At 45.8% G+C, this 21,653-nt stretch overlaps 1 protein-coding gene across 6 annotated transcripts in view; it reads right to left on the bottom strand.

Moving 5' to 3' along the window:
* Positions 1-21,653, bottom strand: part of LOC128095524 (ubiquitin carboxyl-terminal hydrolase 29-like) — a 225,383-nt gene that overhangs the window by 52,909 nt on the left and 150,821 nt on the right. Inside the window, exon 3 of one of the 6 annotated variants that reach the window (XM_052714569.1) lies at positions 1,668-1,767. The exons of the other annotated variants lie outside the window; for them this stretch is intronic. The gene's annotated coding sequence lies outside the window, so the exon portion shown is untranslated. The remainder of the gene's footprint in view (positions 1-1,667; positions 1,768-21,653) is intronic. 6 annotated transcript variants of the gene reach the window in all.

The raw sequence follows: 21,653 nt of genomic DNA on the forward strand, positions 1-21,653 counted from the left end.
TGCATGAGTGGAGGTCAGAGGTCAAGCTTCAGGAGTCAGGAGTCTGCCTCCACTTGTACGAAGGTGGGCTCTTTCTGGTTATTTGTGCAGCTGGGCTGCACTATGCCGTAGACAGCTCCTCCGAGTGCTCTCCCCATCTCTGTCTTCCATCCTCTTGCAGGAATTCTGGGATTACACAAGTCAGCTACTACCATATTTAGCCTTTCCACACAAGTTCTGGGGATTCCGCTAGGGTGTTAGTGTAGCACGCAAGCGCTTTTAATTGCTGGGTCCTTTGGTTGGCCCTCTCTCTTCTTATTATTACTTTAAGGACTTTGTTTCATTTTTAAGTGTGTGTGTGCGTGTGTGTGTGTGTGTGTGTGTGTGTGTGTGTGTGTGTGTATCCATGAGTGCAGTGCCTGTGGACGCCATAGGAGTCAGATCCTCTGGAGCTGGAGTTAAAGGCAGTTAAAGCCTCCTGATGGTAGATACTGGGAATCGAACTTGAGTCCTCTACAAGGGCAATAGATTCCCTTACCTGCCAAGCCATCTCTCCAGCCCCACCCTTTTCTTTTTAAATAGACTTCAAAAATAAGAATTCTCTTTCTTTCTTTCCTTCCTTCTTGCTTGCTTTCTCTCTCTCTCTCTCTTTCAAGACAACAAAGACTTTTATCTTCCACAGTGTTCTGAACTCCCTGCTGTAGCCAAGGATTATCCTTCTGTTTCTACTGCCCAGGCCTGTGCCACCATGCCTCAGTTTACTTGGTGCTGAGGATCAGACCCAGGACTTGATGTGTGAGTGACGGTATGAAATTTATGGGCTTCACACTAGACAGGCACTCTACCAACTGATCCCCATTCCCAGCTCCAACAATTTTTTTGGTGTATGTGTGTGTGTGTGTGTGTGTGTGTGTGTGTGTGTGTGTGTGTGTATGTGTGTGTTTAAAGATTTTATTTATGTGCATGAATGTTTTGCCTGTATGTATGTCTGTGTACCATGTGTGTATCTGGTGCCTGCAGAAGTCAGAAGAGGGCATTGAATCCCCTGGAACTGGATTTACAGATGATTGGGAGCCACTACATGGGTCCTGGGAACTGAACTTGGGTCCTCTGGAAAAGCAGCCAGTGTTTTAAACCACTGAGTCCTCTTTCTAGCCTCAACCATCGGGTTTTGATGTACTATTTTACTATTTTGTAGCTGTTAAATCTAAAACTCTCAGTTACATCAGTTTGAAGTTTGATATTCCAAAAGCTCATGGGAAGCCAGTGTGGTCTCCTGTGAAAGGTGAAAGTCGGAAGAGGTAAAATCAAAACAAAGCGACAGGAGCCAGTCCTGGCTGAAACTTGATCTCCGATAAGAGTGGAGACATGTGGCAGGTGTAGTTGCCACACAAGAAGAACTTGTGAGCTAAAGGGATGGCTCAGTGGGTAAGGGGGCCTTGTTCCCAAGACTGATGACTTGAGTTCTGTAGCTTGGACCCACATGGTGGAAGGAGAGAACCAACTCCTGCAAGTTGTCCCCTGACTTAGATACATGTGGGCATAAATACATACACACACACATGCACACACACACAGACACAGACACACACACACACTATAAAAAATGTGATAAAAATAAAGCCTTTACTGGTATGTAGAGGTAGGGACTAAAAATTTCCTCCCACAAATCCCATACACTCACTCACAAAGCAAAGAATTCTCCAGTGCTGAATGTCCACAGTGCAAGACAAGAGAGACCCTGGACCAGATGGCATCACCTGCTGAAGATCCAACTGAAGCTCTCTTCTGTCGTAAAAGTAAAAAAAGAGGAAATTATGTTACTTGCAATAAAAATGGATGGTAGCAGCTGGAGAGATGGTCCGGTGGTTAAGAACACTTGTTGCTCTTGCGAAGGGCCTGGGTTTGGCTCCCAGCATCCACACAGTGGCTCACAACTGCTGGTAACTCCATTTCCAAGGAGCCCAACACCCTCTTCTGAACTCTGGCACCAGGCATGCATGTGGTCCGTAGACATGCATGCAGACAAAACATTCATACCTATAAAATTAAAATAAATCAATTTCTTTTTCCAAAGGAAAGTAAGTGGACAGAATTGGAGGTTGTCATATGGTTTGAAAATTAAGCCAGACTCAAAAAGACAAATATTGCATATTTTATCTCATATGTGGAACCTAATAGATATGTATCACACACACACACACACACACACACACACACACACACACACACACACACCCCACAAGTAGAATGGAGACTATTTGCTTTTTAAAATTGTGTATATCAATTCCTACAGCTAAAGTTCAGGGACCACAGTGGAAAAAAGGGAAGGAAAGACTTGCTGTGAGATTCTGTCTCCTAGAAATGTCAGAGAGGCTACACCCAAGAAGTCTCACCAACATGGCTGCCTAACTAAGACCCGAAAAATGATGACTCCAATGGACATGGTAACAGGGAAGGTGCAAAGCGTCAAGGGCCTCAAACCCAGAGCAAGAACAAAGGGCAACTTGGGAAAGCTGAGGGCAAGATAAATGGTCTTTCCCGGGGGAGGGTACCCCAGTTGTCTATCCAATAGCAAGTGGTCAGCCCTGAGACAATATACATACAGGTAGCATTATATAAACTGAGCAGGTTGTATTTATGTGTCTAGGAATATGTATACACATATATGTCACAGCAATTAGAGAAAAAGAGGCCATGAATTTGAGAGAGAAAAAGAAGGGGCTGCATGGTTGGAAGGGGGAAAGGGAAGGTGAGAAATGATGCAATAATGTAATAATGTTATAAAGTCAAAAATAAAAAAATATTCTAAATAAACTGTGTGTGTAGATGTGCGTGTGTGTGCGTGCATTCCTGTGCACACCCATGTACACATGAGGAAGCCAGAGGAGGTGGGAGGTCCTGTGCTATCACTCTTCATGGTATTCCTTTTCGGCAGGATCTCTCACTAAACCTAGAGCTAGGCGGGCAGCCAGCAAAGCCCTGGTGCTCTTCCTGTGTCTGCATTCAGAGAGACACACATGACCACACCTGTCTTTTTTTTTTTAAAATGAGGGTCCTAAGAATCTGAAGTCAGGTTCTCATTGGATAGTAAGCACTCCTACCCCCTGAGCCATCTCCTCAAGCCCTTGTTTTTATGTTGACACAAGGTGTCCTATAGCTCAGGCTGACCTTGAACTCACTATGTAGCTGAGGTTGACCTTGAACTCTTGATTCTCCTTCCTCCGCCTCCCAAGTGCTCTGCTATAAAGGAAGAGGAAGAAGACTAGGGAAAAGGGGAAAACGGATGTGAAATGGTAACCAGAGGTCAACATCATCAAGGCACATGACAAAAATGTCGTCGAAGAACCCATTTACACGAGGAATTTGTACAAACCATGCATGTGTACAATAAATGCATTCTCATTTCTTAAAAAAAAATTAAGGAAAAAATTAGGAAGTATCATGGGGTTGCTGGAAGCATATTGCTACCTAGTAGGTTGGGGACGTGGCTCAGCGGGTAAAGTATTTGCCTTTCAAGGTGATGCATGCCTACAATCCCAGCACTCCCACAGTGAAATGAGAGTCAGAGACTGGCAAATGCCTGGATCAAGGGCCAGCCAGCTTGGCTTGAACAGTGATGAGCCACAAAGATATCCTGTCTCAAACAATGTGGATGACCATACAAACAATGGGAGGACCAGCACCTCAGGTTGTCCTCAGACCTCCACATGTGTGCTGGCCACATGGCACCAGGACTCACCTCTGTGAACACTGACTCACACACAAATGTGCACACACATATACATGCCATACACACACCTTGCACGGACATAGAAACATAATAAAATAAAATAAAATGATGAGCCAGTGTTACACAGAATTGTTAGAAGCCCTCTAGTGCGTATAGCAAGTTCTTTTTGGATGAGCTGCGGGGGAGAACTGGCTAGAGATTGATGCTGTTTATGGGAAACTCTGTTATCTCAAATGCTGAACAAGCTGCTGGGACCTCCCAGCCATGCAATCAGCTTGCATTCTGGGAAACCTCTGGGCAGAGGACGGGAAGGAGGTGAGAAAACAGGCCCGGAGTCAGACATGACAGCTCAGGCCGTTGGTGGCAGCATGGAGGTCAGTTGGAGTGTACAGCATCTGAAAATGTCCAGATGTGGGGAGCTGGAGGCAGAGATGGAAGGATTTAGACTTTGGGGAAAAACAAGGAAAGAGAATTAGCTTGCCATTTTATCCTGTTATTTAGAGGTGATAAGTTCTCATGGGGAGGATGAGATGGGGGTGTGGTTAGGAGCGGGTTGCTGTTAGCCGTTCAAGCTGGATCTATTGGCCGAGAGGACTAGATTGCTGGCCTTGAGGACTTAGAGACCAGTTGGACATAAGTGACTAGGTCAGGCAAGTGTAGCTTCTGTTGTCCCTGGCCCCCAAGAACCTCATTGTTCTAAGTAAATATTATTTTCATGTCATCTTGCCTTTTCTTTTCTTTTTGCCTTTCTCCAGCGGTGGGGCTGGAACCCAGGTACTCACACAGGATAGGCAGGCGAGCGAGTCTATGGTCTATGACACTTGTAGTTCTCATGAAATATTTTTACGTGGTACTGAGGGTTAATCCTGGCTTCTTGTTCATGCTAGACAAGTGCTTTACCACTGAGCCACATCTCAGGCCTGGTTTTGTTAGTTTTTGTTGTTGTTTTTGTTTTTCGAGACAGGGTTTCTCTGTGTAGCTTTGCGCCTTTCCTGGAACTCACTTGGTAGCCCAGGCTGGCCTTGAACTCACAGAGATCCGCCTGGCTCTGCCTCCCGAGTGCTGGGATTAAAGGCGTGCGCCACCACTGCGCCCGGCTGGTTTTGTTAGTTTTGAGATAGGATCTTACTTAGTGCCCAGATTGGCCTTGAACTTACTCTGTAGTCTAGTTAAGGCTTTTTAATTTTTAAATTTATTATTGTTGTTGTTGTTGTTGTTGGTGGTGGTGGTGGTGGTGGTGGTGTGTGTGTGTGTGTGTGTGTGCGCGTGCGTGCGTGTGTGTGTGTGAGTGTGTGTGAGTGTGTGTGTGTGTGTGAGTGTGTGTGTGTGTCTGTGTGTGTGTGTGTGTGAGTGTGTGTGTATGTGTGTGTGTATGTGTGTATGTGTGTGTGTATGTGTGTGTGAGTGTGTGTGTGAGTGTGTGTGAGTGTGTGTGTGTGTGTGGGTGTGTGTGGTGTGTGTATGGGTGTGAGTGTGTGTGTGAGTGTGTGTGCGTGTGTGCGTGCGTGTGTGTGTGTGTGTGTGTGTGTGTGTGTGTGTGTGTGTGTGTGTGTGTGTGACGTGTGGAGGTTAGAGAACAACTTTTGGAAGCTGATTTTTCTCCTTCCCTGTGGGTCCCTGGGATTGAACTCAAGCAGCTGGTTTGGCAGCAGGCCTCTTTTATCCACTGATCCATCTTGTCAGCCCCAAGGGAAATCTGGAGCTTGCAACCCTCCCGTGTTAGCCTCATAAGCAGTTGGGGTTGCAGGCCTATGCCACAAATACAGTATTTTAGAGAAATTTGAAACAACGCAGGGCTAGGGAGGTGCCTCGGTGGGTAAAGAGAATGCTGTGCAAGCATCGGGACTTACTTGAGTTTGGCTCCTTAGCACCCCACTCACAAGGTTGGCGTGGAAACCCATGCCTGTAACCCAAGGACTGGGCACAGGGCGGGCGTGGAGGGGTGGGGGGAACGGAGATTGGCAGACCCAAGGGGCTCACTGGCTAGGCTGTTTTCCTGCTACAGTCTGGTATGAGACCCTCTCTCAAAAAATAAGGCAGAGAATCAACGGGAAAAGACATCCCAACGACAAATGCTGGCCTCTACTCCTGCCCACAAGGAGGCACACACGCACGGACCCCACCACAGGAAATTAAAGGCAACACAGAGAACCCACCACGAACGCAATGCCAAACTCTTCCCCCAGAAAACAGGACAGATACTGCCCTTGACAAATGGCACCTCCCTCGCCTCATCCTGCTGCCCACCCTATCCTCAGTTAACATTCGATATTTGGGCTGGGATTTTAGTTAGGACACGGCGCTTGTCCTACCACGCAGGAGGCCCTGAGTTGGAGCCTCGGCACCACGGTGTGAAATGCCTGTAATTTCTGCATTCCATAAAGTCAGAAAGATCAGCCGTTCAAGACCGTTCTGGGATACAAGAGACCTTGTCTCAATAAAATAAATAAAATAAAGCAAAAACAAACCACCATGATGTTAATATTTCACCTCTGGTTATTTTTCCCCAAGAGTTAAAAAAAAATGGACGTTAAAAAAAATTCTTCCATTGAGCTGTCATTTGCCTGTGTTGCTGAGATGTTTGCCCCTCACCTTTTAAAATGTTGCACCCTGTTGGAGGCTGCACCCCACTCCCCCTCACCCTGGCCCTGCTGAGCGTGAGCAGACAGAGGGAGCGTTTCCAAGAGAGAGGAAGCAAGTTAGGGGTTAGAACGTTCACACAAGGCTGCCTGGCCACGTGGACCCTTGGGTCTCCAGAATTTCCTGGGTTTCCAGTGAGCTCAGGGCGGTGTTGGATCGCAGGCAGGATGTACATCCAAGTGATGGAGGCAGAACACTGCTTTCTTGCAGACATGTGGGAGGCAGCCCCTTCCAAGATATGAAAAAAGCGTACTTAATACTAACCATCTGTTTGGCGAGTTACGCGAGAGCTCGCCGCTTCTCACCAGTTTTCCCTCTACCGTTTAGAGCCGATCAGGTCACAGGATTGTTTTCAAAGGAGATGACTCCCCATTCAAAAGACCCTTCACAGTATCATCCACCCATCCACTCTGTCTATTCATCCATCGTCTGTCTCTCTAGCCATGTAATTAAATTATTTTGTTTATTTGGTTATTATTATCATTACTATTATTATTGTTTGTTTTTGGTTTTGCAAGACAGGGTTTCTCTGTATAGCCCTGGCTGTCCTGGAACTCATTCTGTAGACCAGGCTGGCCTTGAACTCACAGAGATCGGCCTGCATCTGCCTCCCAAGTGCTGGGATTAAAGCCATGAATCACCATGGCTGGATTACTTTGAATTAAATGTATAGATAGATGTGTGTGTCAAGGAGGCCAGAAGAAGGTGTTGGAGCTTCTGGAGCTAAAGTTACAGGCAGTGGTAAGCCACTGGCTGTGGATGCTGAGAATTGAACTCGGGTCCTCTGGAAGAGCAGTACTGACCACTGGGCTGTCTCCTCAGCTCTTGTTTTTTTAAAAAATATATTTATATTTATTTATTTTGCAAATTAATTTTTAAACTATTTTTTATTTCTTTTGATTTATTCACTTTTTTTTTTTTTGGTTTTTCGAGACAGGGTTTCTCTGCATAGCCTTGGCTGTCCTGGAACTCACTTTGTAGACCAGGCTGGCCTCGAACTCACAGAGAATCACCTGCCTCTGCCAACCAAGTGCTAGGATTAAAGGTGTGCGCCACCACTACCCAGCTCAGACTCAAGATTTTGTGTGTCTGCAGAATCAAGGTCATGACCATTTTCAGATTTGAGATTTTGTGCAGATTCAAGATTTTGTGTTTTTATACCTTAGATAAATCCTGACCTGAGCCAGATGAAAAATGCACATATTTTTCTAGATATTTTCATGTTATTTCCTTTAGGTATCTGTCACTAGGGAGTCTGGACTTCACTATGAGTTAGGATTTCTTTTTTTATTTTTTATTAATTTGAGTGGGTGAGCGTTCACACGCATATGCCGCAGTGCGTGTATGAAAACCAGAGGACAACACTTAAGAGTATGTTCTCTCCTTCCAGCTTGTAGGTTCCAGAGATGTAGCTTAGGCTGTCAACCTTGGTGGCAAGGACATCACTGAGCAATCCTGCTGGCCCCTCACTGCCAGATCTTAGGAGGGCATTGAAGAGCTCTAAGTTCTCATAAGCCATGTCATCTGATCTGTTTTGTTTTGTTTTAAATGCTCCCTTAGTTGCTGTGGGGAGTGTGGATAACTGGAGGGCTTTACTGGGATGGGGAGCCTATTGGGGAGAACATTGTTTCATATCCAAGGAGATACTTTGGTACCCTTGTCTAGTGTGATATTTACAGAGATGGAGGATGGGGGATGGATTTAAGGAGTACGGAAGTAGAGTCTATGGGATGTATTGATCCTCAGTGGGAGGAGATTCGGTAAGTAATGGGGAAGAAATGCTTCTGGGGGTTGGATGGTGCTCCTCACCCCCAAATTCACCTATAGCCTCAGGTATGATGTTATCTGGAATGTTTCTGAGGGCTGGAGAGACTGCTCTCAGTGGGTCAACACGCCTGCCACCAAGCCAGTGACTTGAGTTTGATCCATGGGACCCACACAGGAGGAGGAGAGAAGAAATGCCCCAAAGTTATCCTCTCACCTCCATTTGCAAGCCATGGCACGCATGCACATGCATGTGCGCACACACACACACACACACACACACACACACACACACACACACACACACACGCTAACTATAATTGAGATATTTTCAAACAGAAGTCATTATGATGAAGGCCGTCACCTTGGAGAGGGTGGTCTCTGAATCTAAGGGTGTTTTCCTATAGGAAACCCAAAAGGACACAATCAGGCAAAGCCTATGGTGGTGAAGACAGAGCTTGGAGTAAGGTCTTCAGGCAGAGGGATGCCAAACATGGTTGGCCACAGGCAAAAGCCCGGGGGGAAGAGAGGGGGATTCATCTTCAGAGCCAGAGAGAACCGGCACAGTAGACACTGACTTCAGACCCCCAGCCTCTGAAATGGAGGAGAATAGCTTTCTGTCATCTAAAAGTCACGCAATTTGAGATCATTTGTTGTAGCAACCACAGGGAACTAATTTAGAGACACTCCCTTTGACGATTACAGGAGCATCCCTGTAATCAGGTGATACTGAATCTGAGCCTTGCCTCTTCCTTCTGCTTGCTGCCTGTGTGACTCAGAACAATTTTGAAATGTCTACTTTCCCATCTGTGTGAAGAGAATGGAAAGATGTTTTTGTTTTTGTTTTTTGAGACAGGGTTTCTCTGTGTAGCTTTGCGTCTTTCCTGGAACTCACTTTGGAGATCAGGCTGACCTCGAACTCACAGAGATCTGCCTGCCTCTGCCTTCTGAGTGCTGGGATTAAAGGCGTGCGCCACCACCGCCTGGCGAGAATGAAAAGATTTTAATCATAGTAGACAATAGACAATAGACTTTTGGTCTCTATCTCTCTGTCTCTCTGTCTCTGTCTCTGTCTCTGTGTGTGTGTGTGTGTGTGTGTGTGTGTGTGTGTGTGTGTGTGTGTGTGTACTTGCACATGTGTTCCATAGGTCACATGTGTATTCAGGTTCTCAGGTTGGCCCAACTCCATCTTATTTTTTTGAGACAGGGTTTCACTATGTAGCCATGGCTAGCCTAGAACTTCCTATATAGACATGGCTGTGGTGGTATTGTATTACACATGGCTGATCTTGAACTCACAGAGATCCATCCTCCTCTGCCTCTCTGGTGCCAAGATTTGAGGCATGTACTTCCACACATTTTTAATATTTGAATTTTGGAGGAATATACATAGTCAGGTTTTTGCTAAATTCTTTCCATCGGGGCCAGAGTAATGGTTCAGTAGATAAAGGCATCTTCCACCCAGATGGACCCCAAGAACCTACATGGTAGAAGGAGAGACCCCCACATGCCGTCTCCTAATCCCCAAAAGTGAACCTTTGGACACTTCTGCTAACACATACACAGGCACACACATGAAACAAAAAAGGAGTAAAGCATTCTAACAAATTCTCACCACCGTATGCCTTTCCCCTCCCATGGTCCAGTTCCAATTCTGAGTGTGTGAGGATATTCCAGTTAACAGTGTAACATGCATCTGATGAGAGTCCCATGAGATGACAGGGGAGCTGGAAAATTCAATTCCTATTGCCTAGAGACACTGCAGCTGTTATGACATCAGGGTGTTCCTCACAGTTTGGCAGGGCTGACACTTGATGGGAAGGGAAGGATGGATGCAGAGTAGCCCCGAGTAGGTTCTGATGTCTTCAGTCAGGGAAGGCAGTGTGTGGAGCAGGATGGAGGCGGTGGAGAAGAGGAAAAGTCTGCTGTGATATCACCTGGTGGGAGATAGTCTGGGGGTGAAGGGTATGAAATTATGGTACAGTTGGAAAGGTGACCAGAGGTTAATTCCACGCAATGGTGTAATTCAGGGGGCTGGGGAGACTGCTCAGCATTAAAACATTTGCCGTGCAGGCCTGAGGAACAGATTTCAGATCCCCAGAAGTTCCCATAGATATGCACGGTGGGTGAGGCAGTCCCTCCGAGACAGGGGATCCTCAGAGCTGACGTTAGTCACAAGAGTGAACTCCGGTTTGATTGACAGACCCTGCCTCAGTCAATAAGGTAGAGGTGTGATTGAGGATGATGATCAACCTCAGGTTTCCATACATGTATGCATACACATGTGTGTGAACCCTACACACATGTACCCAAGCACAGGTACCTGCACACCTACAAAAATATGTTTATCTACCTACATGCACATTGCATACATGGGAAAATGAAAAACATTACAATCAATGAGACTTCCCAGATGGAAGAAATTCTTGGTAGTTTCTGTGGAATTTCACACCAGGATCAAGGAGGAGGGAATGAAAGGAGAAAAAGAGAGAGAGAGAGAGAGAGAGAGAGAGAGAGAGAGAGAGAGAGAGAGAGAGAGAGAGAGAGGAGAATATGAACTGGGGATAGAAGAAGGCGTAAATGTGAGACCCAGCCCCAGTTCGAAGGACCTTGTTGAGGTAAGATGTCAGTTCCCTAAGGAATGTTGTGGCTGATCGAGGGTTTAGGGGGTGGGTTCTTGTGATGGAGGTAGAGCAAGGGCTTGCGGGCTGTGTTTAAGCAATCTCCTGAACCTCTGTGCTGGGATGGGTCCAGGCTGAGGAATGAGCACGCCCTAGCCAAAGACAATGGTATTAATGATCACTGGTTATTCTATCCCCACAGGACTTTTGACTTCTTGTGGGGGAGGGAGGGTACAGAACTTTTACCACTAAAGATCAGGAATGCTCCAGAGACATCAAGACAACTTAGTCACCCCAGAATCAAAGCACAGCCTTGTCTCAGTGAGACTCTGGAAACTGGAGACAGTTGGGCCATAAACAAAAGATGTTGTCTTTGTTATTTTAAATGTTGGTTTTTTAAAAAGTTTTGGTTTACTTCTTTCCAATTGGCAAATAATAATTCATTGATGGATGACTATAGGTGTGGATTTTGTTTTCAAAAATTACATTTATTGCCGGGCAGTGGTGGCACACACCTTTAATCCCAGCACTCAAGAGGCAGAGCCTGGTAGATCTCTGTGAGTTCGAGTCCAGCCTGTTCTACAGAGCAAGATCCAGGACAGGCACCAAAACTACACAGAGAAACCCTGTCTCGAAAACAACAACAATAACAAAATAAAAATACATTTATTTCATGTAGTTTCATGCGTGCGTGCGTGCGTGCGTGCGTGTGTGTGTGTGTGTGTGTGTGTGTGTGTGTGTGTGTGTGTAAACTACTGCTGCCCACAGTTTCTGAGGAAACCAGACATTGTACAGGAGAGAAGGGAAGATCCATTCTATGGGCTGGTCAGATGGTTCAGGGGGTGAAGGTGCCTGCTGCCAAGACAGATGCTGTGAGTTGGATCCCCATGACACAGGGGAGAACCAGCTCCCAAAGGTTGTGGTCCCCTGACTTCCATACACGGGTTGCAGTATGGCACGTGCACACCCTACTCAATAAGCAAATAAAATTAAAAAGAAGTAAATCAGTGCCAAAAAAAAAAAAAATTCTTCCTGCCTAGTTCTTCTGAGGTTGCTCTGGCTGCCTCTGTGAACAGGAAGAATCCACACAAGTTTCATTAGTTTTACACGTGCAAGAGGGTGAAGTCTGAAGCAGGCCTTTCTCTTTTTCAGACAAAGAGTTATATGTTTGAGAGGGAAAGACATGACAGATGGGTCTCTGACCGGGGGAGTCAACTCCGGGCTGTCACTAGGAGATATATGGGGCCGTCAGGCTGGGGGGGAGATAAGGGCGACTTCAAAGTGTTTACACAGGTTCAGGGCAGCCCCAGTCACCAGCCTGCAGTGATCAAGGCTGGGTCTCAGCCTTGGTGTGTGAAGGACGGCCCTCCCCAAAGGATCTTTATGGCCTGTTGCTGCTCCTGGGAGGAAGGGGCAGCCTGAAGGACCCTTCCTGCCGCCACAGTTCCTTTCTGCCTGAACCAGCAGACAGGCATGGTGTACTTTGAGATGGGTTTGTCTTTGATCTACACTTGGCTATTGTAAATAATGCTTTGGTGAATACGGTCGTCCGGGCATGTATCTCTCCTGCATACTGATTTCACTTCTTCGGAAGGCCTACCCTGAAACAATGTTGTCTTTAAACACAAATATTGGCGTGTTAGTGGGTGGGCTTGGGTGTCCACTCTACCTGTGGGTGTTAACCAGGCAGGTCTTCAACTGGGTCGGGTGGATGTTCAGCCCGTGAGCTGCTCCCTTTCACTCTCTTGTGGTGTGCAGTATCCCCTGCGTTTTGTGTGTTTCTGGGACAACTGATTTCCTTCTTCTTCTTCTTGCTTTGTTTTTAAGACAGAGCCTCTTGTAGCACTGGACCTCGAACTCACTCTACAGCTGAGGATGACCTTGAATAGGACCCTCTTGCCTCTGCTTCTGGAGGGCTGGGCTCACGGGTGTACACTGCCGTGCCTGATTTTTGCAGTACTGGGAATCTTTTTGAATTCTCCACCAGCTGAGTGACATCCTTACCGTGTGTGTGTGTGTGTGTGTGTGTGTGTGTGTGTGTGTTTCATTTTTACATTAGAGAGAGAGAGAGAGAAAGAGAGAGAGAGAGAGAGAGAGAGAGAGAGAGAGAGAGAGAGAGAGAGAGAGAGAGAGAGAGAGAGCGCACAGGAGCCTGACTTGGCATGCTTATGGAGGTCAGAGAACACCTTGTGGCACTGAACTCAGGTTGTCAGGTTTGGTGGCAAGCCCTCTCTAACCACTGGGCCATCTCACCGGCCTTGCATTTTTGCAGTTTACAACTTCGAAATGTTAACGGAAATCTTCTGAAAAGTGAGCAATGCCTTGGTAAGAAAGGTCAATCCTGTGACTTGCAAAAGAATAAAAACAGGAGGCGAATGATTGCCTTCCGGAAGATGCTCCGCTTCAGCGGGAGCCGGCTGAGTCCTGGGGGCCCTCGGGAGAGCGCCGCCTCCCTCTCCATGTCACGACTCAGGCACAGTGACTCATCTCCCAAATTACAGGAATTACGTGGCCGCGCGCGCGCGCGCGCGCGCGCAAGCGAAGACAGGGCTCGGGCTGGGAATTGGCAAATGAAAATCGCTGTTAGCAATTCAGCAGAGATGTGGTTGTTTTTTTTTTTTTTTTTTTTCACGCTGGGTTTTGAGACACGACATTTGTCATTTAAATGCCAAAGCCTGGACGGGAATGTCATCTAATGCAGCAATAATTGTCATGTAAAATGCGTGCCCCCTCTGTACCCTGGGAGGGAGGGCGACAGGAGCGCCCCACAAAGTTTTGAGCAGCTGTATCACTAAGTGGGTTTTCGTCTGAAACAGAATACGTCTTCATCAGGATATGCTGGGGCTGAGGGTCCTATTTCTTTTTCAAAATTTAATTAAAATTTTAATTGAATTTGGTGTGTGTATGTGTGTACGCACACTCGCCTGCCTATGTGTCTATGAACCACCACAGCAGGAGTGTGGAGGTCAGAGGACAGCTCAAGGAGTTGGTTCTCTCCTTTCATTTTTTATGTGGGTTTCAGGGCCAGAACATAGGTCTTTGAGCTTGGCAGCAGACATCTTTACCCGATTGGCCATGTTACTGCCTGGGTGTCGTGTTTCTAAAACCAGCATGGAAGAGGATGATAAAGATCACATTGCATGTGTGTGTCTGCCTCTGTGTGCATGTGTGCCCATGTGTGTGCATATGTGTGTGTGTGCCTATGTGTATGTGTGCCTGTATGTGCCTATGTGTGTGTGTGTGTGTGTGTGTGTGTGTGTGTGTGTGTGTGTGTGTGTGTGTGGTGTGTCCCTGTGTGTGTGTGGAGGCCAGTCCATTATCTTCTTCCATTTTGTTCTACCTAATACATTCATTTTTTTAAGTTTTAAATGACATTCATTTATGGTGTGCTGGGGGAGGCATGCGAATGCCACGGCAGGTGTGTGGCCGTCAGAGCACAACTTACAGAATCAGCTCTCTCTTTCTACCTTTAGGTAGGCTCTGAAACTCAAACTCACCAGGCCTGAGCAGCGGATGCCTTTTTACCCCTGAGTCATCTCGCTGGTCTTACTTCTGTCGTCCATTTGTTTTTAGTGGACACCTTTGGTGTCTTCTGTCAGATTTACACTGGTGATTCCACGTTTTTAACTTTTACTGTGTGTGTGTGTGTGCGTGTGTGTGCGTGTGTGTGTGTGTGTGTGTGTGTGTGTGTGTGTGTTCAGGCATGTGCCACAGTGCATATGTGGAAGTCAGAGAAAAGCTTCATGGAGTCCAGTCTCCCCCTTCTCTCTTTATGTGGTTCCTGGGGATCAGGCTCAGGTCACCAGACTTCCACAATACGGATCTTTATCTGCTTAGTTATCTCCCTACTTCCAGTGTCACATATTTGTAGATGTTAATGTAACTGGTATTTTATTCATCTTTTTTGGTCTTTTTGTTATTTATTTATTTGGTTTTTGGTTTGTTTTGTTTTGCTTTTTGTTTTTGTTTTTTTGTTTTTTGTTTGTTTGTTTGTTTGTTTGAGACAGGGTTTCTCTGTGTAGCCCTGGTTGTCCTGGAACTCATTCTGTAGACCAGGCTGGCCTCAAACTCACAGAGATCTGCCTGCCTCTACCTCCCAAGTGCTAGGATTAAAGGCACGTGCACCACCACCACCTGGCTTGTAACTGGTATTTTAAATTTTCATTTTGTGGCTGGTCCTTGATGTTCCTCATCTAAATTTTGTTTATGGCTTTCCTCCATGAAATAAAACCTGAAAGCATTTGATCATGATTTGTGGTGACTTCTCTGGAGCAGAGTTCTGACTTGGTTAGACAAACAGTTGTCATTAGTTGCTTGATTCTTGTTTGTGAGCTCTCAGGAATGCACGAGAGTGCTGAACAAACAGACAGAAGAAGAAATCTCTCTCTCTTTCACCTCCGGACTTGGGAAATTCATATCTCCCTTCCCGTGGTGATTTCCATATCTCTAATATTATGTGTATTGCCCTCGAGATAAATTTTACATATGCATTTATGCAAATATTATTCACATGCATTATGAACAGACTGTTATGCATAATCACACACAGGTCATTATGTATAATCTATTATGCATACGTTGTTAGACGTATCCTATTTCGCACAATTATATTCTCATGTACATTATGCAAAGCAGCAGCCTATATTGCCTGTCACCTGTCTTTCTTCACGCAACAATTCATCTTGGGCATTGTCCCCTGATAGGTTTAGAATTTGCTCATTTTCTTTTTATTATGGCCAAATCCTCCACAATGTGAGGACATGGGGCCTTAATGAACAGACGCCCTTCCACCAACAATGCAGCCGTCTCCATCCCTTTCCCTGGGGTTCCCGAAGAACCAGAGAAACGAGGTCGTGCATATTGTACCGGGTATTTAGCTTGATATGCCTGGAGGATGTATTCTGGAAGGCATATTGCAGAGTCAAAGGACACGCGCCTACTTGAAACAAGCCTTGATTCTCCCCATCTCCGCTCCAATCACGTATTGTGAGCGTCGGTAAAGACCCAGGGCTCTTCAGGTCCTGATAACACAGAAGTGAACCCCACACCAGGCATTCCTTAGGGACTGACGGAGCCACCTGGAGACCCAGGAACAATCCAAGCGAGCGACGCAGGCGGGTTCAGACACTGGCACCATCATAGCCGACACAGACAGGCAAAGCGAGACGGGGAGAGGAGTTAAAGATAGGGAGATCGGTCTTCGAGCGTTTCCAGAAAGGCCAGTGGCTGCATGGTTCACAGTTTGGGGGTTTTTATTATCTCCGCAAATAAATGAATAAACAAACCAACAAATAAATAAATGTTTTTTGGTTTTTTTTTTTTTTTTGGTTCTTTTTGAGAGACAGGATCTTACACAGGCTAAGCTGGTCTTATATTTGCTGTATAGCCAAGGATCCAAGGATAGCTTTGAACTTCTGGTCTTCTTGTCTCTACCTCTGGAGTGCTAGGATTACAGGTGTGTGCCACTGTGCCTAGTTTGGATAACAAAATAATAATAATAAAAAAAAAACCAAAAAAACACCGATGGAGGGATTCACTGTGTGCAGCAACCCAGACTTGTCTCAGATGATCTCCTGCCTGAGCCTCCTGAGAGCTGCACCGACAGGTTTATGCCACACTGTGACTGGCTCCTAACCTGTGTGTGTGTGTGTGTATGCATGTGTGTGCCCCTGTGTGTGTGCGTGCATGCATGGGCATGCATACATGCATGCATATGGGTATGTATGAATGATTTGGGTGATGGTGTAGACTGTAACGTGTTGGTCCTTAGAACCCAAACAAAAAAAACAGCAGAGTGTGGCAGTATACACATGTAATCCTAATACTAGGGAGCTAGAAACAGAAGCGTCCTTGAGACTCACTAGCCAGCCAGCCTAGTCTACTTGGTCAGTTCAAGGCCATGGAAAGACCTCACCTTAACAAAACAAAAGAGCAGGGGAGAGAGCTTAGAGGTAAAGCTCTTACTTTGTAAGCATGAATGCTGAAATCTGGATCCCAGAACCCATGTCCAAAAGCAGGGCATGGGCTGGCAAGATGGTTTAGTGGGTAAAGACATTTGCTGCTAAGACTGATGATATGAGTTTGATAGCCACACGGTAGAGGGAGAGAACTGAGTTCAGCGAGATGTCTTCTGTCTTCCATATGTATGCTCTTGCATGCTCAAGTATGTGTTCGTGAGCACACACCCACAAATGTAATAAAAAGTACTAAAAAAAAAAAAAAACCAGACAAACAGTTAAATAAATAGCAAATACAGTAAATAAAATAAAATAAATTCGAGAAACAGGGCAGAAAGCTATAATGTCAGCAGCACTCAGGAGGCAGAGCTGGCCGGCTAGACAGATGCTCTAGGTTCAGTGAGAGAAGCCGCCTCAACAAACAAGGTTAGAAGTGATGGCTGAAGACGCTTCATATCAAATTTAGGTCTACACACACACACACACACACACACACACACACACACACACACATACTTGCACCCTAGCTCTCTCTCTCTCTCTCTCTCTCTCTCTCTCTCTCTCTCTCTCTCTCTCTCTCTCTCTCTCACACACACACACACACACACACACACACACACACACAATTTCTAATGAAATTTTAATGAAGCCTTAAAAGCAGATTTTTATAAACAAATTTTCATGCATTTTACAAGTAGAGTCTAATTCAATCACCCAGGAAAGCCTATGACCTCAGGTACCACCATTTTATATGTTGGGAGCCATTAAACAAACACAGCACAGTTTCATTAATTTGCCCCTTAAATATTTATTGAACATTAACCGTATACTAAACTAAGATGAGCTTGCTTGGACAAGGTGGGCTTCTGTGCCATTTTTCTCCCTGGTCCTTCCCCTCGCATGCCTGCAGTTTCCATGGTAACAACCTGCAGTGGCTTCCTCATCCTTCCCCTTCCCCTGGCAACAGGTTGGAGCCACCACCATCCTCCCCCCACCCCCCCGCCCCAGTTACACTGGGAGAGAGCCTGCCTAGGGAAGGGGCTAGACCATTGTTCTGTTATACTTTTAGTTTTTGTACAGCTTTTGTTTGTTTCTTTATTCCTGGTCGGAGTCTTCACGGCCATGTGAAAACCCGTGGGCCTATGCGTTAGCTTGCTTAGGGTTGCTGACTTCCATGGTTAGTACTAAGTTTGTTCTTTCTGAGATCTCTCTGCTCGGTTTGCAGGATGTCTCTCTGGATGGTCTTCCTTCCTTGTGTCTAAATCCTGTCCGTGTCTAAATCCTGTCTATGTCTAAATTCCACCCTGTCCCCACTTTCAATTCTGTTATTTTGAGGCAGGTTCTCAGGTAGCTCAGGCTGGCCTTAAACTGATTATGTAGCTTAGGATGACTTTGAATTTCTAATCTTCCTGCCCCCATCTCCCAGGTCCTGAGATTACTAGCGTGAGTCACCATGTCCAGTGCTTGATTTCCTGTTTCTTTAAAATAAAGACATCAGTTGTATTTGACTATGACTCACTCTACAGAATCCATCTTAACTTAATTACATCTGTACCAGTCGGGTTACCCCAACCAGTCACCTTCCAAGTCAGGGGGTGGTGTAGAGCTTCAGTACATGGATATTAAGGGGACCCGATGTAACACATAACATGGCAAGAGTCTTCTCCAAACTCCTGTAGAAAATGCAGTTTTCTGGGCTGGGGAGATGGCTCTGGGAAGTGCTTGTCCTGCGAATGTGAGACCTGAGTTAGCTCCCCAGAACTCACATAAAAAAAACTCAGGCGATGTAGCATGTGTTAGCCTCAGTGCAGTGCAGGACAGAATTCCTGAGACACCCTGCACCGCATAAATAGGGGCTGGTGGTATACACCAGAAACCCCAGCCCTCTAGAGGTACAAGAGGAAGGGTCAGAGATTCAAGTTCATCCTTGGCTACATAGGAATTTGAGGCCAGCTTCAGCCATATGAGATACCGTCAAAACTATTTGTATAAAGGGGCTGAAGAGATGGCACAGTGGTTAAAAGCAAGTAATACTCTTCCAGAGGGCCAGCATTCAGTTCCCATCCAGTGGCTCACATCACCTGTAACTCCAGCTGCAGGGAAATCTGACATTGCTGGCCTCCAAGGGCAGGAACCCTTACTCAATCATAGATACCCTATTGCTACCATGTAATTAAAAATAAAAGAAATCTTTAAAAATGTATTCAAGTATGTGCTAATTAGTTCCTTCCTTCCCTCCCTCCCTCCTTCCTTCCTCCTTCCTTCCTTTCATTTTTGGTTTTCCAAGACAGAGTTTCTCTGTGTTACAGGGCTGGCTGTCCTGGATCTCACTTTGTAGACCAGGCTGACCTCGAACTCACAGAGATCCGCCTGCCTCTGCCTTCTGAGTGCTGGGATCAAAGGCATGCACCACCTCCGTGAGGCTTAGTTTTTTGTTTGTTTGGTTTTTTTTTTTTTTTTTTTTTTTTATCAACTTGACACAAGCTAGAGTTCTTTGGAAAGAGGGAACCTCAACTGAGAAAATGCCTATGGAGTAAGTCTATGGTGGTATACTGCCTTGACTAATGATTGATACGGGAGGGCCTAGCCCACTGTGGGTGGTGCCACTCCTGGGTTGGTGGTTCTGGGTTTCATAAGAAAGCTGAACGGCTTCTGCTTCAATTCCTGCCTCCGGGTTCCCGTTCTGAGTTCCTGTCCTGACTTCTATGGATGACGGGCTACAAGCTGTAAGAATGAGGCAAACCCCCTTCTCCCCAAGCTACATGTGGTTATGGTGCTTTATCACACAACAGAACAGTAGTGAATACACTACCCAACTTCAGTGGTCATAAAACCAGGACATTTTCACTGTAAGCGGCAGTGGGTCCACCCCGTGGGACCATCACACCGTTGCGGAAGCGGAAAAGAGTCCTTTCGGACTAAGATTTTTTTTTTTCCACTCAGAAACGTGTTTCAATATTTCTCTGGGGGCTACTCTTGTTTGACGCCCCTTGCTTTCAAAGTCCCTTAACTCCCCCCCCCTTTTTTTGTTTTTTTGAGGCATCCTCTCTCTCTCTCTCTCTCTCTCTCTCTCTCTCTCTCTCTCTCTCTCTCTCTCTCTCTCTCTCTCTCTCTCTCTCACTATGAATCCAGGCATGGCCTCAGACTCACAGATCTTCCTGCCTCTCTTGAGTGTTGGGATTATAAATGTGAGCCATCTCACTCCACTTATTTGACTGGGGGGAAAAAAGCATTGAAAACATGTGAAGTAGATTTTCAGTGAAAACATTTTTTAAAAGGGAACTGCTGCCTATTTTCTAGGTATCTACATTCATGGCGAAGGGAGGCAGCCATGAACCCATCAGAGGCCACATGTTGGAGGGGTGGTTTTTCCATGTCTATGTGGTTTCTGACACCATTGACGGTCTGACCAGTGGTGGAATTCTGAGGAGAGAGATGGAGGGCCAGAAGGAAGGAGTGTGAGGACCTGCCATTCTATACATGGGGATGCTAGAGAGGAAGCAGGCTGTAACTGAGCGTGACCTTGAATTTCTAATCCTCCTACCCTAACACCCCAAATGTTGGTATGGAAAACCATGTACAAACACACCCGGTTCATAGGTTTCTGGGAATCCAACCCAGCCCCCTGGGCACACTAGACAAACACTTTGCCAGTCGAGCAATGCCCAAACTCATGAGGGCTAGGTGTGCAAGAAAATCTCATATTTTCTAACTATTTGATTTTCTTTTTGTTAGCACCAACTTGGCTGATGTATGGCTAATGAGTGGAAGTTGTTTAGACTTAGGGCTAAAATCCTGTAAAGACCGCAATAACTTCGAAAGTAATGAACTGAACACAAAAGGGCTGCTGAGAAGACAAGGAGGCCTTGCGCCCCCACCAAGACACACATACCGATAACTAGGGATAATGCAGGAGGCAAACAACTTCAAAATAGCAGTCTTTTCTCCCTGAAATTACATCCCCTAAGTAGAAGCCACTCAAAGCTCAGGCCAAGCATGCACCCGGGAGATAATGGCTCAGACCAGGCCAGAACATTTCCTATTCCATGCTTAATGCCTTTTGGGGATCCATTGTGTGTGCACATAACCATTTAATGGCAAGAAATGGCACAGGAAACAAAGTATTCAAAAGATGCCCTTTTCAGACATAAAACATGGTCCATTAAGGTTGTTTTGCTGATTGTTTCCATGGAGACCATTTCGTGTAATTATTCTCCAATTTTTCAGGGGCTTAAAAAAAAATCTTTGTGTTTCGATTTTCTAATGCAGTGGCCTGGAGCATGCCCGTGACAGAGCCCAATGCACAACCAGTGGTTCAGGAATGTTCTTTGTTCTGCCTTCCAAGGAGATAGCCCGTGTGCAAAAGAAAACACAAGACAATAGGGTAGCTCTCACTTTTCTTCATCTGTAACTCTAAGTACAGGGGTATACAAACACACACACACACACACACACACACACACACACACACACCATTAATTAAAATGCAATAAAAAGTTACATGCACTTAGAAATTAAAGTAATGGTATTGCTTGAGCCAGGAATTCTTGGCTAGCCTGGGCTACAATGTCAGGCCCTGATTAAAAAAAAAAAACCAATGAACAGCAGGGGTGAGAGAATGGAACTCGGCTACCAGACATCTTCTGGTCTGTACATGTACACACACACACACACACACACACACACACACAACACATGCACACACACACACACCTGTACACACATAGATATAAATATTTCCTATGCCTTATGTCTAAACACATTTGTCAATTTGTACAGAGAAAATCCTGTGATCCCCTCTGTCTCCAGGATGTAATTTGAGCAGTAGGAATCCATAGGGGCTTTGGGTTGGGGTGTGACAGAATCAGATGGCCCTTTGGAAGCAGTATGCTGCTAGGTTTATCCATTAAAGATTTCCTCTTCCTTACTCCCCACCTGAAATAAAGCTTTTTCAATACA

This window comes from Peromyscus californicus, unplaced genomic scaffold (assembly GCF_007827085.1).
Source record: "Peromyscus californicus insignis strain IS unplaced genomic scaffold, ASM782708v3 Scaffold_4__1_contigs__length_199733344, whole genome shotgun sequence".
In the NCBI taxonomy this organism is placed as follows: Eukaryota; Metazoa; Chordata; class Mammalia; order Rodentia; family Cricetidae; genus Peromyscus; species Peromyscus californicus.